The following is a 13,935-nucleotide window of genomic DNA, read 5'->3' on the forward strand; positions in this document are numbered from 1 at the left end:
AAAAAGAAACCATCAACAAAACAACAAGAAATCCCACTGCATGGGAAAACATATTTGCCAATGTCATATCTGATAAGGGCCTAATCTCCAAAATTTATAGGGAACTCATACAACTTAACAAAAGGGAGATAAACAATCCAATCAAAAAATGGGCAAAGGACCTAAATAGACACCTTTCAAAAGAGGACATTCAGAAAGCCAAGAGACATATGAAAACATGCTCAAAGTCACTAATCATCCGAGAGATGCAAATAAAAACAGCAATGAGGTACCATCTCACACCTGTCAGACTGGCTATCATCAACAAATCAACAAACGACAAGTGCTGGAGAGGTTGTGGAGAAAAAGGAACACTTGTGCACTGCTGGTGGGAATGCAGACTGGTGCAGCCACTATGGAAGACAGTATGGAGCTTCCTCAAAAAACTAAAAATGGAACTCCCATTTGACCCTGTGATCACACTTCTAGGAATATATCCCAAGAAGCCAGAAACACCAATCAGAAAGGATATATGCACCCCTATGTTCATAGCAGCACAATTCACCATAGCTAAGATCTGGAAACAGCCTAAGTGCCCATCAGTAGATGAATGGATTAGAAAACTGTGGTACATCTACACGATGGAATACTATGCTGCTGTAAAAAAGAAGGAACTCTTACCATTTGCAACGGCATGGATGGAACTGGAGAGCATTATGCTAAGTGAAATAAGCCAGTCAATTAATGAAAAATACCACATTATCTCACTCATTCATGGATAATAAATACCATTATAAACTTATGAACAAAAATAGATACAGAGGCAGAGCTGCCTCAAACAGATTGTCAAACTGCAGCGGGAAGGCCGGGGAGGGTAGGGGGGTTGGGGGGGGTAAGAGATCAACTGAAGGACTTACATGCATGCATATAATCATAACCAATGGACATAAGACACTGGGGGGTAGGGGAGGCCAGGGGATTGTCAAGGGTGGGGGGAAAATGGAGACATATGTAATATCCTTTGTAATACTTTAAGCAATAAAACTAAAAAGAAAGAAAGAAAGAAAAAGTGCTGACTGATGCAAGCAAAAAAGATAAAAAGAGGAAGAAGAAGAAAAAGGTAAAGATAAAAATTATGAACAACAAGTGCATATTAATAAGTAAATCTAAAAATCAAATGAATAAAAAATCTGATGAACAGAATGAACTGGTGAATATAATAGAATCAGTGGCATAGAAAGGGAGTAGACTGACAATTCTCATGGGGAAAGCCTTGTGGGGGGTGCAGGAAGAGACTGGACATAAATCATTCACCTATGGATGAGGACAGTAGGGGGGGGGGCGGTAAGGGCAGAGGGTGGGGTGGGAACCGGGTGGAGGGGAGCTATAGGGGAATAAAAGAGGAACAACTGTAATAATCTGAACAATAAAGATTTAATTGAAAAGTAAATGAATAAAGTAAACAGGTAATGGTAAAAAAAAATGTCTAGACTCTAGAAAGTGTAGGCATCAGGAAGTTTAAAATCACAGCAATAGGCCTCTCCACTGTACTGTACATTTAAAACTAATACAAAATAGTGTAAAATTCAAACTGTACTATAAAAAATAAAATAATTATTTTTAAAATCACAGTAATAGAAGCAAGAGGGGAAAAAAGAAAACTTGGGCCTAGAGAAAAACTAGAATCCAAGTGCAAAGTCTAGGGCTTTAGTCAATGATTTTTAAACTTCACTTTGATAAAATGCAGATTCCTAATGCAGACATTCTGATTTGTTAGACCTGAAGCAAAGCCTGAGAATATAAATTCTTATAAACATTCCCCTATTGATTCTGATACAAGTCTTCTGAAAAACAGTGGCCCGGAGAGAGCTTATCTTACTGCACAGGTTGGGCAGGGATTGTCAATGAGTTCAATGGATGGCTTCTACAGTTTGGCATGTTCAGGAATGGTTTGGTCTCAGAGGTGTATTATCACAGGCATAACACAGTGATAAGAAAAGCCATCATTGCTGAGTGCTGTCAGAAGAACCACTGCTGCTGGAGGTGTACAGTCCCATGGAGGAAAAAACTAGAGTGCTTCTAATGTCCTAGTCTCATGGTACAGTCTGGTTTGTACCTAGGGAAGACTTGGGGTCAGGCAGGAACATCTGGCATTATCAGTACATGAAAAAGAAAAGAAAACAAAAAACTAAGATGGAATTCCAATCTGTAGGAAGGACAGGCTTAAAAGAATATTATTTTGCCACATTGAAGGATATACTTGTTTTAATTCCTAATAGTCCAGATATGGTTAGAAGACGGGGAAGGGTAATATAAGCTAAAAATAGAGGCTTGCTATAAAAACCCAAGTCTGAAAATCATGATTCAATCTCAAGTTCCATAATGAATTACAGCTAAAGATGCTGATTTGTTTCTACCTTCAGCAAGAATGGCCCAGAAATGATGTCTGAAGGGCAGATATGTTATGAAAGAAGAAACAATAGGTGAGGAGTTATCTCTGAACTTCAAGAGTACATCTCTCACCAGGAAATTGTATGACCCAGCATTATCCTATCTTATTTTAAAATCTAAAGCCATCATTGCTTTCCCCACATCCTGAGAGGTTCTATCATAATCAACACACTAAACAACTACAAGTAGAACATAACAACTAGATTTTTCATAGATGGAAAGCATTCAATTAACTGCAAGTTTAAATTATTAAGCAAAATTTTTGCTTGCAAGGTGATAGGAACTGATATCTAATATATAAAAGTATCTGGAAAAATAATATCTGGTTTATTTCAACCAAAGGGAGTATTTTTGTACATGTAAAAACCAAAGTTGAGAGAAGTTCCTTGACTCTTCCAGGTGTACTCATACATTGTCCAAGATGAAGGAAATAAACTTCTTTCTTTTTTATTTTAAAGTTCATTTTCATTCATTCTGCCTTTTGACTTCTCTACTGATAAATAAATGGGTAGGTAGACATTTTAGTAAGATTTTTTCTAACTTTTAAAAAATGTTATTAAGAAAAAAATTAAAAATATATACAGAAGTAGAATATTATCATGAACTCCAAGTACCCATTGCCCAGCAATGAAAATATTTAGTTTTCTTTCACTCATTCATCCCTACCTCAAGGTTATTTGGAGCAAATTACAGACATCATATCATATCAATAATAGTTTGGTTCAGATCTCTAAAAGATCAATACTTGTTTTTAAAAAATTAATCACAACATATGGTTTCATATAACTTAATTAGATAAGAAAACATACATTGAAATCACAGTGCATGACTTCATATTTATTATTTTATCAATAATTGGGGGATTTCCTTGGGTGGTATGAAGCTGAAATCCAAGGTGTTTTAGTGGTAGTTTTTCAAGCGCAATTTTTATATTAGTATAAGATCATGTGATTTTTTTTATAAAGGGAATTCTTTGTCATCACATTTACCAAAACTCAGAAACTTTTGAGTGAATTATTCTGATTCCACTATGGCTACTGGGCTCTGGGAATTGTTAGATTTCCCACTTCTATCTTCGTTGATTATGATGATAATTGACTGAACTATTGTTTTCCTCTTGAGAACTACAGAGCTTCTAGACTCCAGTGGCTAAAAAGGTTCTGGCATTAGAAGCAAAACTTAAAGGATCGAGAACAGCAACCCAAACCTCAAACCAGGCAGTGTTTCAGAAAAATATACTGATTGCCTTGAAGAAAGTCAGTCTGCTTTGTAGGAAACATAAACTATATATTAGTTAAACAATAAACATTCACATATTAATCTTGGGGGAGAATAGTGAGTGAAAGTATAGATAAAACTAAATTGGCTCTAAGTTGGTAAATGTTGAAGTTCAGTGATGGAAGTTTATTAAAGTAGTCTCTCAATTTTTGTATCTTTGAATTTGTTCAGAATGAAAACTTTTAATAAAGAGGATAAGAATCATGTGGAAATGACAAAACAAAGTCCTCAAACACACTTTGCAACCTCTCCTGTCTGAATCGACTTACCCAAACAGCCAGCAAGTACTAACAAGACTAGTCTGTGTTGGACCACTCTCCAATCGACCCAAAGAGCAACAACAAAGAAGAACAAATAAGAATCTGAATAATATATAAACTGGTCAGTTTTTCCTACCTCTTTGATTAATTACAGATTAGCCCTATTTAGAGCTTCTAAAGAACTTGAATGTAACCCATTTCAGAGAACATGAATTATTTATTCCTTGGTTTCATGAAGTGACTATCAAATATTATAAGAATAACATAAAATTTCCTTGGGAAATACCAGAAAATCAAGTCAGCCTCAGGGAAAAGAGAAACATGGCTTACTATTTCAGAACAGATAAAAAAAATCCACACACACACACACACACACACACACACAAATGGTATTCTGATACTTTTATAGTAAATAGTTTTAAAACTGAGTAAAAAACAAAGGAACCATATTAAAAACAAGAAAAAGCTTACTTGTTAGTGACAAGGGAATCTATTTAAATCAAACAAATAATAAAAGAGAGTGAAATTGTGCATAATTCTGCGAAGTGTAAATGTCCTGCTGAACAATCATTGTCATCTCCCAAATGTTAGGCTAGAGGTGTCAGAACTTGGTCCCTGGATGGTCTGACCCACCTCAACCATAAAAATGGACACCTGGTTGCTGAAAAGTTCTGACCAGCCTCAAGGCACAGAATTCACACAGCTTAAGCTGGTCCCTGACTGCAAGGGACTGAGAAAACTACCCCAAACAACAAAGGCCTAGCGAGCATTCAGGCAGCCAGCTCATAACACCATTGCCAACACCCTGAGAAAGTCCTTTTGAAAATTTCATATTCCCTTAGGTTCCAAAGCAAGGGAGACGAGCAGAGAAAAGGATGGAGCTGAGGGGAAGGGAAAGGAGGAAAGGAAAGCATAAAAAAGGAGAAGGAAAACTTTGTGATATGATATTTTGTTCTGATTTTCTAAATCAGCAATTGACATTTGATATCTTTTTAAGAGAATAAAAAAGTTAAATATTCCCCAATCAAATTTTGTTTATGCCTCTCTTATGACCAAAACCATATTTTACCTTGTATTTGAACTGTTTGTGTCCCTCCTTTCAAATTTCTGAAAGGAAGAAAGCACTTGGAATTCATTTTTTTAAATATATAGTCTCTATAAAAGTTACCATATTTGTCTTTAATGTTTGTTGGGTTAATTAATTAATCTGTCCACTCAAATGCTATCAGCTGATAGGTAAGTAACAAGCATCAGCTGCAGAACCTGTAGTTGGATAATACACTCAATGTATTTAGCTCTTCATACTGATCCAGCAATGAGAGAGCATAGGATTGTGTTTTCTTCTTTTTGTTACTTTATATAATGGGATTTGTATAGCTGTCAGTAAATTAATACATATAGCAAATATATTTTATATCTATTTACATATGACCAGAACTTAAAGTTCATACTTCCCAAATCCATGCCCTTAAACAATTGAATTTAATGGTGTTTCCATCTCTTAAGCACCCTTTGCCCCAGTTTATGAAAATATTCTTTATAATCAATATAAATAAAATAATAGAAATGTATTTTATTTACTTTTCAAACTAAGAAGCATAAGTTTCCTGTATCCTCCCTTGTTTCAAAGAATATATGTTTCTGAAATAGGACTTGAAGAAAAGAAAAACCTTAAAATGAGATATTACAATGGAAATTGTTAGTCAATTGCATTTACAGCCAAATTAATTAAGTAGATTTTCCCAATTTAATTTTTCACAAATAAAATTCTACCTTTAAAAGTTTTGATTTTTATCTATAGGCAAGAGTAAAGGAAACCACTGCTTTGAGAACTACATAAAACTTTAGTGAGCATCTTGTCTAGGGTACTGATGCCCACAAATGAAAAAGGGAGGAGCCAAGGATATCAACTGACTCCATCAGGTCAGTTGATGGAGTGAAATTATGACCAAAAGTTATGACCAAAAATCACATAATCTCCATAAAATACTGTTTCATTATACAAATCACTTATTTGAAGATATATACACAGACATAATAATCTTGGAATTTGGCACTTCCATTTAATTATTGCCTTAATTCTGTAAATATTTATTCAGAAACTATATTAATATTAGCTAAGTTTTAAATCTAATGAATATCCTTGGATTTTTTTTCTCAGCCACAGCATTAATACATATTCTGGAATATATTTTAGGCCCATAAATTTTACCCTGCTGTACCAAAAATAGCAGAGCCCTCTGTAAAGATTTATAGTATATAATAGAAGTAGTACATACAATAGAAACACAGCACTAAAATTGTTGAATACTGATTAACTGTTGTCCTGAACTCCAAATATTTTTTATTGCAGTTAAGACACATTTTTGGAATTTTAAATAAATGTAGCTATTCCAAGTCATAAAAATAGGTAATAACCAACAAAGAAAAAATATTTGGACCCTATACCTCTATTTGTTTTTATTTGAGGTTATTTCAAATTATGAGGTTATTTTTCAATTATCTTTCTGTGTGTAGGTATCTCTTTTCTTAATTTTTTAAACAGACAGTTCCTAAAATATTTATTAGTGCATGTTTGTAGAATTTTGTATATTTATTCGTGGAACTTTTAAATTTCCAATTTCTCCTTCATAAAGACTTCAATACTACAAATATATTTATACTTTGTATTAAAAAATGAGCTCCATTTTTACTCATACTTTACAAAATAATTATCACACACTTCTGAGGGATGGATATTTATTTTTCATTGTTTACCATATAACTATTGGTTAAAATAAATTTTAATTTCAGAATGAAATGATCACTATCACAGTTCTAAATCAAAAGCTGCCTACAGGGCTCTAAAAGCTCCAAAAGAAGAATTAAAATTCAGTTAGTTGGTTTTTGTTGTTGTTGCTCTTGTCTGTGAAATATTAAACAAACTATACTTTTTAATGTACTTTTCAGGATGTTTCCACCTCCTATAGATATAACTAGAAAAGCTTTTTATTCTGACTTTGTAGGTATTGACAAACACATTTTACATTCATATGTATGGAGAAAATTTTATATTTTTGAGAGCTGCTATTTACAGACTATGCTGTGATACATGTGTTTTATTTTTATATACGGATCTTCCAAATGTTAATTCCATTAAGGAATTTCATGGAAATTACTCATGACAAATAAGATAATATTCAAGACATTTGAACTTGAGGATGATTGTTTCCACTCACATAAAAATTGCCTTAATTTGGATGAGTTTTTAGTTTAATTCTATTTCATTTTCTTCTTTTTCCAGAAAATCACTTCACCATTACCTGTGGAATTCTGTCTTATATGACGTGATTTTTTTTTTTTTTCCTTTTGCAGGGTAGAGCCCAAGAGACAATTCTCACAATGACCTGCTGTGCCCTGTTTACTTCACAGTGATACCCAGAGAAAGGAGTTTGAAAATGTATTAGAGCTAGAACCAAGAACTGGTGTGATTTTGTAGAATTTATTGATGCTTAATATTCTATTTTAAGCCATATAAAAATAATTCCTTTTCAAACAAAAGGGGGGGGGAGGAAAGCTACTTTGTTCCTGACATCAAATTGCACTGTTCATTTATTTTGGCCCTATCCGTGTGAGCAGAGTTTTTTCCTCTTCCTTTTTACTCAACAACAATAATGGTAGTAGATCTTTTGTAGTAGTAGATCTTTTGGATCTGAACAAACGGAAAGGTGGCCTGAATACACTGGATCCAGCTTTATAAAGCAATGTCCATCCTCTTTGATTGATAGAGATGAAAAAACTCCTGGAGCTTGAATCTCTAGGGAAGTTGTAGCGATTTTCGGTTCCCATATGAACAAATATTGACACTTCCACCAAGGATCCCCCAAACCAGGTACAAAGTGAGAAGTTCAGACCTACAAATGAGTGGACCCAGGAAGCAAACCTGCCCTCAGATGAGTGCGAAGTTAGTAACTATGCTTTAAGAAACCTAATCGCTGTTTCTCATTCCACTTACACTTTTCCCTCTTCCTACTCAAATATATATATATATATACCAGCTCCCACCTGAATTTGGATAGCTTGAGCTTACTTTTCAGCATTTACTGCCTAATAATTAATGATGCCCACGCCAGGTGCCTTGTGGCCAGGGCTTGGGGTTCCGGCCTCATGAAGCATCTGACATTAGCGCCACCCCCTGCCTCCATCAGTCCGCCCTCCCCATCTTCCTCCGCCCCTCCCCGCGGTCCCGGTTGGCCAAGACCACCAGACCCGGACAGTTGGGGCTGAAGGGAGGGAGCCCGAGCAGGGCTGAATGAAATCCCAAAAGGGGAGAAAGGGGCTTCCCTCACGCCAGCCTGAAAGTCCAACCTCAGAACCGCAAAGTTCTCACAGTCACCCCAGACTTGAGACCGTGTCTGAAGGTCCAGCCCCAAAGTGTAGCTCCCAGGGTTAGACAAAGGTGGGGTTCTAGAGAAGAGAGCCAAAAAATGTCAGGGTAAGCCTGAAAGCTGGAGCGTTTCCTTTCTTCCACTCTTTTAAGAGTCAACGTTGTATTGTTTCCATTGGCTCCAAAAGTGAACCATAAATAGAAAGAGACCCATTGCTCTAACTCGGTCACACCACTTGGAAGTTGGTAATCCTGAGGAGTTTCCGTGCACTGGTCCCTGGTGATCACAACATGGGGATAGGGTGCTGGGACCCGCCCAAGCGGAAAATGAACTCGATCTAGGCACAATTTTTCCTTTCTCCTTCCTCTCCCAAACTATTCCTTCTTTCCTCACTTTCCTCTGCATCCTCAGAACAGCTTTTGCAAACCCTTCAAGTCTGGGGAGTTCTCACTTGTCCTAAGGGTCGGACCGAGTTTGGCAAACGGTGGTCCTATGCTTAGGACAGAGTCTACAGAACTGGCTCTGGAACAACTCCTGTAGCTCTCCTGGGCCTGTCTGGATTTCTTCAAGGTAGATAGACCCTTGGAGAAATATATCTTTCCCCTAGAACCCTATTTGTTAAACTATCTTTTTTATTATATTAGATTCCCTTCTCCTGTAATTTTCCAGGTTTCCATCTACACTCAAAGGACAGAAGGGAGTCTTCTTGAGCAAAATTTGAGGCCAAAAACTGTTTCCTGTTGTTTTTGCCTGGGATAAACTCGGGTCCCAGTAACAGCCTTTGTGTAACCCAAACAAAACCAGGCAGCGGATGGTGTACAAAACTGCCACTGTAGCTGCGACCCTTTCTCCAGGACAGAAAGGGAAGGAGTCAGCGGTTACTGGACTGCGGGGCACAGGCCAAGAATCCGACTTTGCTTTTTCCTCCCCCTTGCACTCTGAAAGTGGCTGGGCACTAGGGCAGGAGAGAATTTCTGCCCCTTTCCAATTGAGAACAGATAGCGGGTTCAGTTACTGGGAGAAAGAGAAGAAAAGAAGTTTCTGGTTGGTTTGGGTTTTGGTTGTTGTTTTTTTGTTTGTTATTGTTTTTTTGCTAGTGCTTTAATGTCAACTTAAATAAAATGACACCTTTCCAGAATCAGTTAAATACCACAGGAGCTGCTGCACCATCTGAGTGGCCTCCCACTCTGTGGACACAGCAAAATCCCCAACTCCAGCCTTATCCATGAGGCCTGGGAGCTGCAGGTACAGCCACCCTCGCACCAGGCCAGGGTCCTTATACCCAACCTGCCTTCCCTTTCTGGGCTCCAAAGTCTGAAGACAAGCTGAAACATTAAATCTAGGGGGGTCAAATTTGAATTGGCTTTAATATCTGTGACACCTCTCTGTATGTGCCCCACTGCCTAGCAGATATAAATTGTCACACTCTAGTGTCTCCAGAGTGTGTGTGTGTGTGTATATATATATATATATATATATATAAATTATTATTTCCATGCTATGACACTGCCTTCATAGCCTTTCCTGGTGTTAGGAATTAAGACAACATAATTCTTTATAGCAAGATGATCAACCTTATTTATAAACATTGCCTCAAAATGGCAACTTGGAGGATTTCAGGAATTAATCAAAGATTTTTTTGTTTGATTTTGTTTCTTTGTTTTAGAAGGAGCTAGGAATGTGCCTTTCCCAGTGTCCATCGCTGCTCTTTACAGGTAGCCATTAGTTGGCCTGACACTTGGTTAAGCCTCGGGACTTAAAAAAGATCACTTCCTTGTACACTAATTTGAGCAAAATCTGGAGTCAGAGTGTGGGTTTACACGCCCAGCTCGCATGTCTAATGTATCAAATCCTTGTTAAGGAGCAGCCAGGTCCGTGGCTGTGTCAGCCAAGGGTCAGCCCTGTGCAACAGGGCGTCGCGGTTCAAAAGCACTCTTCCAGCGTCCTGCCTCTCTCACACCCATCCTCAATCCATCTTTCACGTTTCAATAATAGAGCACAACGGAGTTTCAACAAGAAATCCCAAGGTTGTTTTTCTTTCTTTCTTTCCTCACATTTGTGACATGTAAATGACGTTGTCCTAAGGCAACTACTGAAAAATTAAGTTTATTTTTTTCCAGTGGGAAGGGAGTGGAGTTAGTGGACAAAGTAATTGTCAAAATATCCTCAAGAGTTATGAATACTTGAGAAGCTGTGGCTCTTATAAATCATCACTTAAAATAGTAATAATAACAATAACTTCACAGAATTGAAATGGAAAACAACAATAAACTTTGTTGAAGACCTTAGGGATTAGAAACTACTCAGAGAAAGAGGCAATTCCCTTTCCCTTCTCCCCTCCCCCTCCCTCCTCCGCCCCCCCCCAAACATATATACATACACACACACACACACACACACACACACACACACATACACACACTTTAGAGCCCAACAGAAAGCTTATTTTTAAAAGGCAGCTTTGGTGTCCACAGGGACAAAGAGGATCCAGAAGAGCGAGGCCGGACCCTTTGCGCTCCCGCCGCACTGGGAGCCCCGCGACATTTCTGACTACCTTAGGTCCTTGATGTTCATACACACCAGCCCCACAGATCGGGTTGGCGCGGCTGCTACACTCAGCCCAATTTCTCGGTGCGTGCCTCGGGCCACTCGCGCGCACGCAGTCACAGGCAGAGTCGACTGGGAAGGTGGCTGGACGGGTGAGGAGAGAACGAGACTTACCACGTCTGGGGTCTAGATTTCAGGCAAGGTTGTCGGTAGAGAGAGAACCGGAAGATAGTCCTACCGTAGATGAGTAATTTAGGCAAGGACTAAGGCGCTAGTGGGGAGAAGTAAAGCGCCTTTCTGCTTTGGGGTCCTTCTTCCTTTGGCCTGGGCCCACGCCCCCGCTGTCGCCTGCGCAGACTAAACTCGGCCTGACCTGGGGAGGCCCCAGAGCCCACCTCGCCGCCATCAAGCCAGAGCCTCCCGGATTCGGGTCTCTGGCGCCGACCCTGGTGGCGCCGGGGCGGGAACCGGGGCCCGGAAGGAGCGTCCCCACTCTCTGCCCTGGAAGAGGGCAACCGCACCGCCAGCACTGACACTGGCGGCCAACTCCGCTGCGACAGTCCCCTGGCTTGCAGACTCCGGCCTGCTCCCGCCCCGCCCCTCCCTTTCCGCAAACCCCTCGCCAAAAGAAAAAGGTTCTTAGAGCCTTGACCTTTGGGGTAAGAACGCTGGAACCCAAGATCGTTTTGTTCTTTCTGCCCAGAGCGAGCTCGACTAGGTTATTGTCATTAGCGTGGAGTCCTTGAGTTTAGACCACACCCCCCGCAACACATTCAAATAAAAAAGGACCCAAATTGGTAAGAGATTTGGTGGATGGAGTGCCCTGACCAGACGCTTGGTGGTCGCAGGCTGGGACTAGATAACTCATGCTCCCTCCCCTTTCCAGCCAGTCCCCAGGAGTGAGCAGCTTCTGCCAAGCTCCCCTGAACCCAGGTGGTCCCGATGGGTCTTCTGGCACCATTCTCACGTTAGTGAGCTCTGAGGCTGTATAGGAGGAAACACTTTGTCCTGGCAGGAACATTTCTGAAAGTCCTTTGCCTTACCCTCTGGTTCCAAGCTGAAGACTTTGAGAGTGGTGGTATCAGGTGAAATGATACTCTGGCCCCCAAAACTGTCAGGGTTGGACCTGGCCCTAGGTTAGACTGAAGTGTGACACAATGCCTCTCCTGTTGGAAATGGGAAAACAAGAAAGTGGGCACCATGGGATGAGTCTACCCATTAAGTTGAAAGTATTATCCAGAGGAGGATTGGAACCTGCCAGCAGACATTTTCTGATATCCTGATACCTAGAATTTTGACTAAAATATCCAAAGGCAAAACTAGAGTTACCCCAGGACCCTCCCCTACTCCTCCCCTTTGTTTACAAATGTTGTTCACTTCATCAGACAGGTTATGCACTGCTCTGGAAATATCAGTACATTGGCCACAAAATATCCTACAACGTGTAGATACCCTAAGAATGTCACCAGAAGAGGAAGGCAAAAGCCCCATACCACACCTGAACTCCTTCAAACGTACTTTGCAGGTCTCTGGGCCAGGACCATTCCTCTACCAGTTACCATGGTTGCACCACACAAGTACCTTTGAGCTTAACAGAAGTATACCAGCTCAAAAGCCTGAGAAGCCCAGCCCAGTGTGGCTCATCAGTTGAGTGTCAACCCAGGAACCAAGAGGCCACTGGATCTATTCCTGGTCAGGGCATGTGCCTGATTGCAGGCTTGATCCCCAGTGTGGGGTGTGCAGGAGGCAGCCGATCGATGATTCTCTCTCATCATTGATGTTTCTATCGCTCCCTCCCTCTCCCTTCCTCTCTGAAATCAATAAAAATATATATTTTTTAAAAAGCCTGAGAAGTGACAAGTATTATTTGGGAAGGGTTGAGTAAAAACCCTAGATAAGCCATTGAAACGAGCAGGTGCTAGTCCCGAACCTGGAGAGAAAAAGCAAAAGGAGGGGGCGCGGGGGGTGGGGAGGGAGGGAGAGAAATGGATGCAAGGGTAGATAGATAATATGATAGATAGATAGATGATGATAAATGATAGATAGATAGATGATAGATAGATAGATAGATAGATAGATAGATAGATAGATAGATAGATAGATAGATAGATAGATAGACAGATAGATAGATAAGGGATAAAGACAGGTAGCAACTCAGCTCAGGCCTGAATCTGTGCAAAGAAAGAGGGTGGGCACTAGGAAAATCTCTAGTGTGCATCCTCCCCCCCCCCCCCCGCCACACACACACACACACACACACACACACACACACAACTCAGGCTTAAGCTCTGTCTTGGTGCCAGGTGAGTAGAAGGGGGATGTCCTCTCCAAGGAGCTAAGGGATATGAGAATAGCCAGGGTGCCAGTTTCCAACTTGGAAGGAGACAAGAGGAAGAGGAATTTTCAGTGGTGTGGCTTGTGGTCCACTGGGGCTCTCACACTTCGCAGCCAGCAGCCCTTGGGATACGGGGGTCAGCCAGGCGCTCTCCGCTCGTGTTTCTGATGGCAGAAGCAACAAATTGTTCCAGCCTACGCTGTCTGCCTGGCTTTGTGAATTCACTTAAATGAGCGCGGTTTGGAAACAAACACGTGCAGCTTCATCGCCACACTATTTTGGCAGCAGGACCAGCGGATTTCACAGACCAGAGCCTCTGAGCAGCTCTCTCTGCTGTCCGCGTGGGAGGGGTGCCTCCTGGATAGCAATAAGAAGCTAGGGTCGCGAAGCGCGCATGCGCACTGCCGTCCCAGCCGCAGCTCCAGCCTTTGGCAGGCACTTGGAAAGCTCACTGCAGGAGTGCAGGGTCTCCTAGAGGGCCCCTCAAAAGCTGACCTTCCGGCCTTCTCTAGAGGTGATGTGGCAAACTCTTGTTATTCCCCTCACCACACTCTTCCTCCACAACTTTTAGTTTTCTTTCCCAGAGGCTAGTGTTTTCCCGGAAAAACAAAAAGTTTTAAAAAGAATCTGTTGTGAGCTTCTCTCACCCTAGTTAGGTCCTATGTTTTCTGTAGCTTAATGGGAATTGTTACACAAAAGACAAATGTGTTTTATATAT

The 13,935-nt window shown here is 40.4% G+C and overlaps 1 long non-coding RNA gene across 1 annotated transcript in view; it reads right to left on the reverse strand.

Moving 5' to 3' along the window:
* The window catches only part of LOC132229355 (uncharacterized), a 446,389-nt gene extending 434,884 nt beyond the window's left edge, over positions 1-11,505 (reverse strand). Inside the window, exon 1 of the long non-coding RNA XR_009451670.1 lies at positions 11,057-11,505. This is a non-coding gene — a long non-coding RNA (uncharacterized LOC132229355). The remainder of the gene's footprint in view (positions 1-11,056) is intronic.
* Between the last annotated feature and the right edge of the window lie 2,430 nt (positions 11,506-13,935).

The sequence above is a fragment of the Myotis daubentonii genome, chromosome 3 (assembly GCF_963259705.1).
Source record: "Myotis daubentonii chromosome 3, mMyoDau2.1, whole genome shotgun sequence".
NCBI classification, from domain to species: Eukaryota; Metazoa; Chordata; class Mammalia; order Chiroptera; family Vespertilionidae; genus Myotis; species Myotis daubentonii.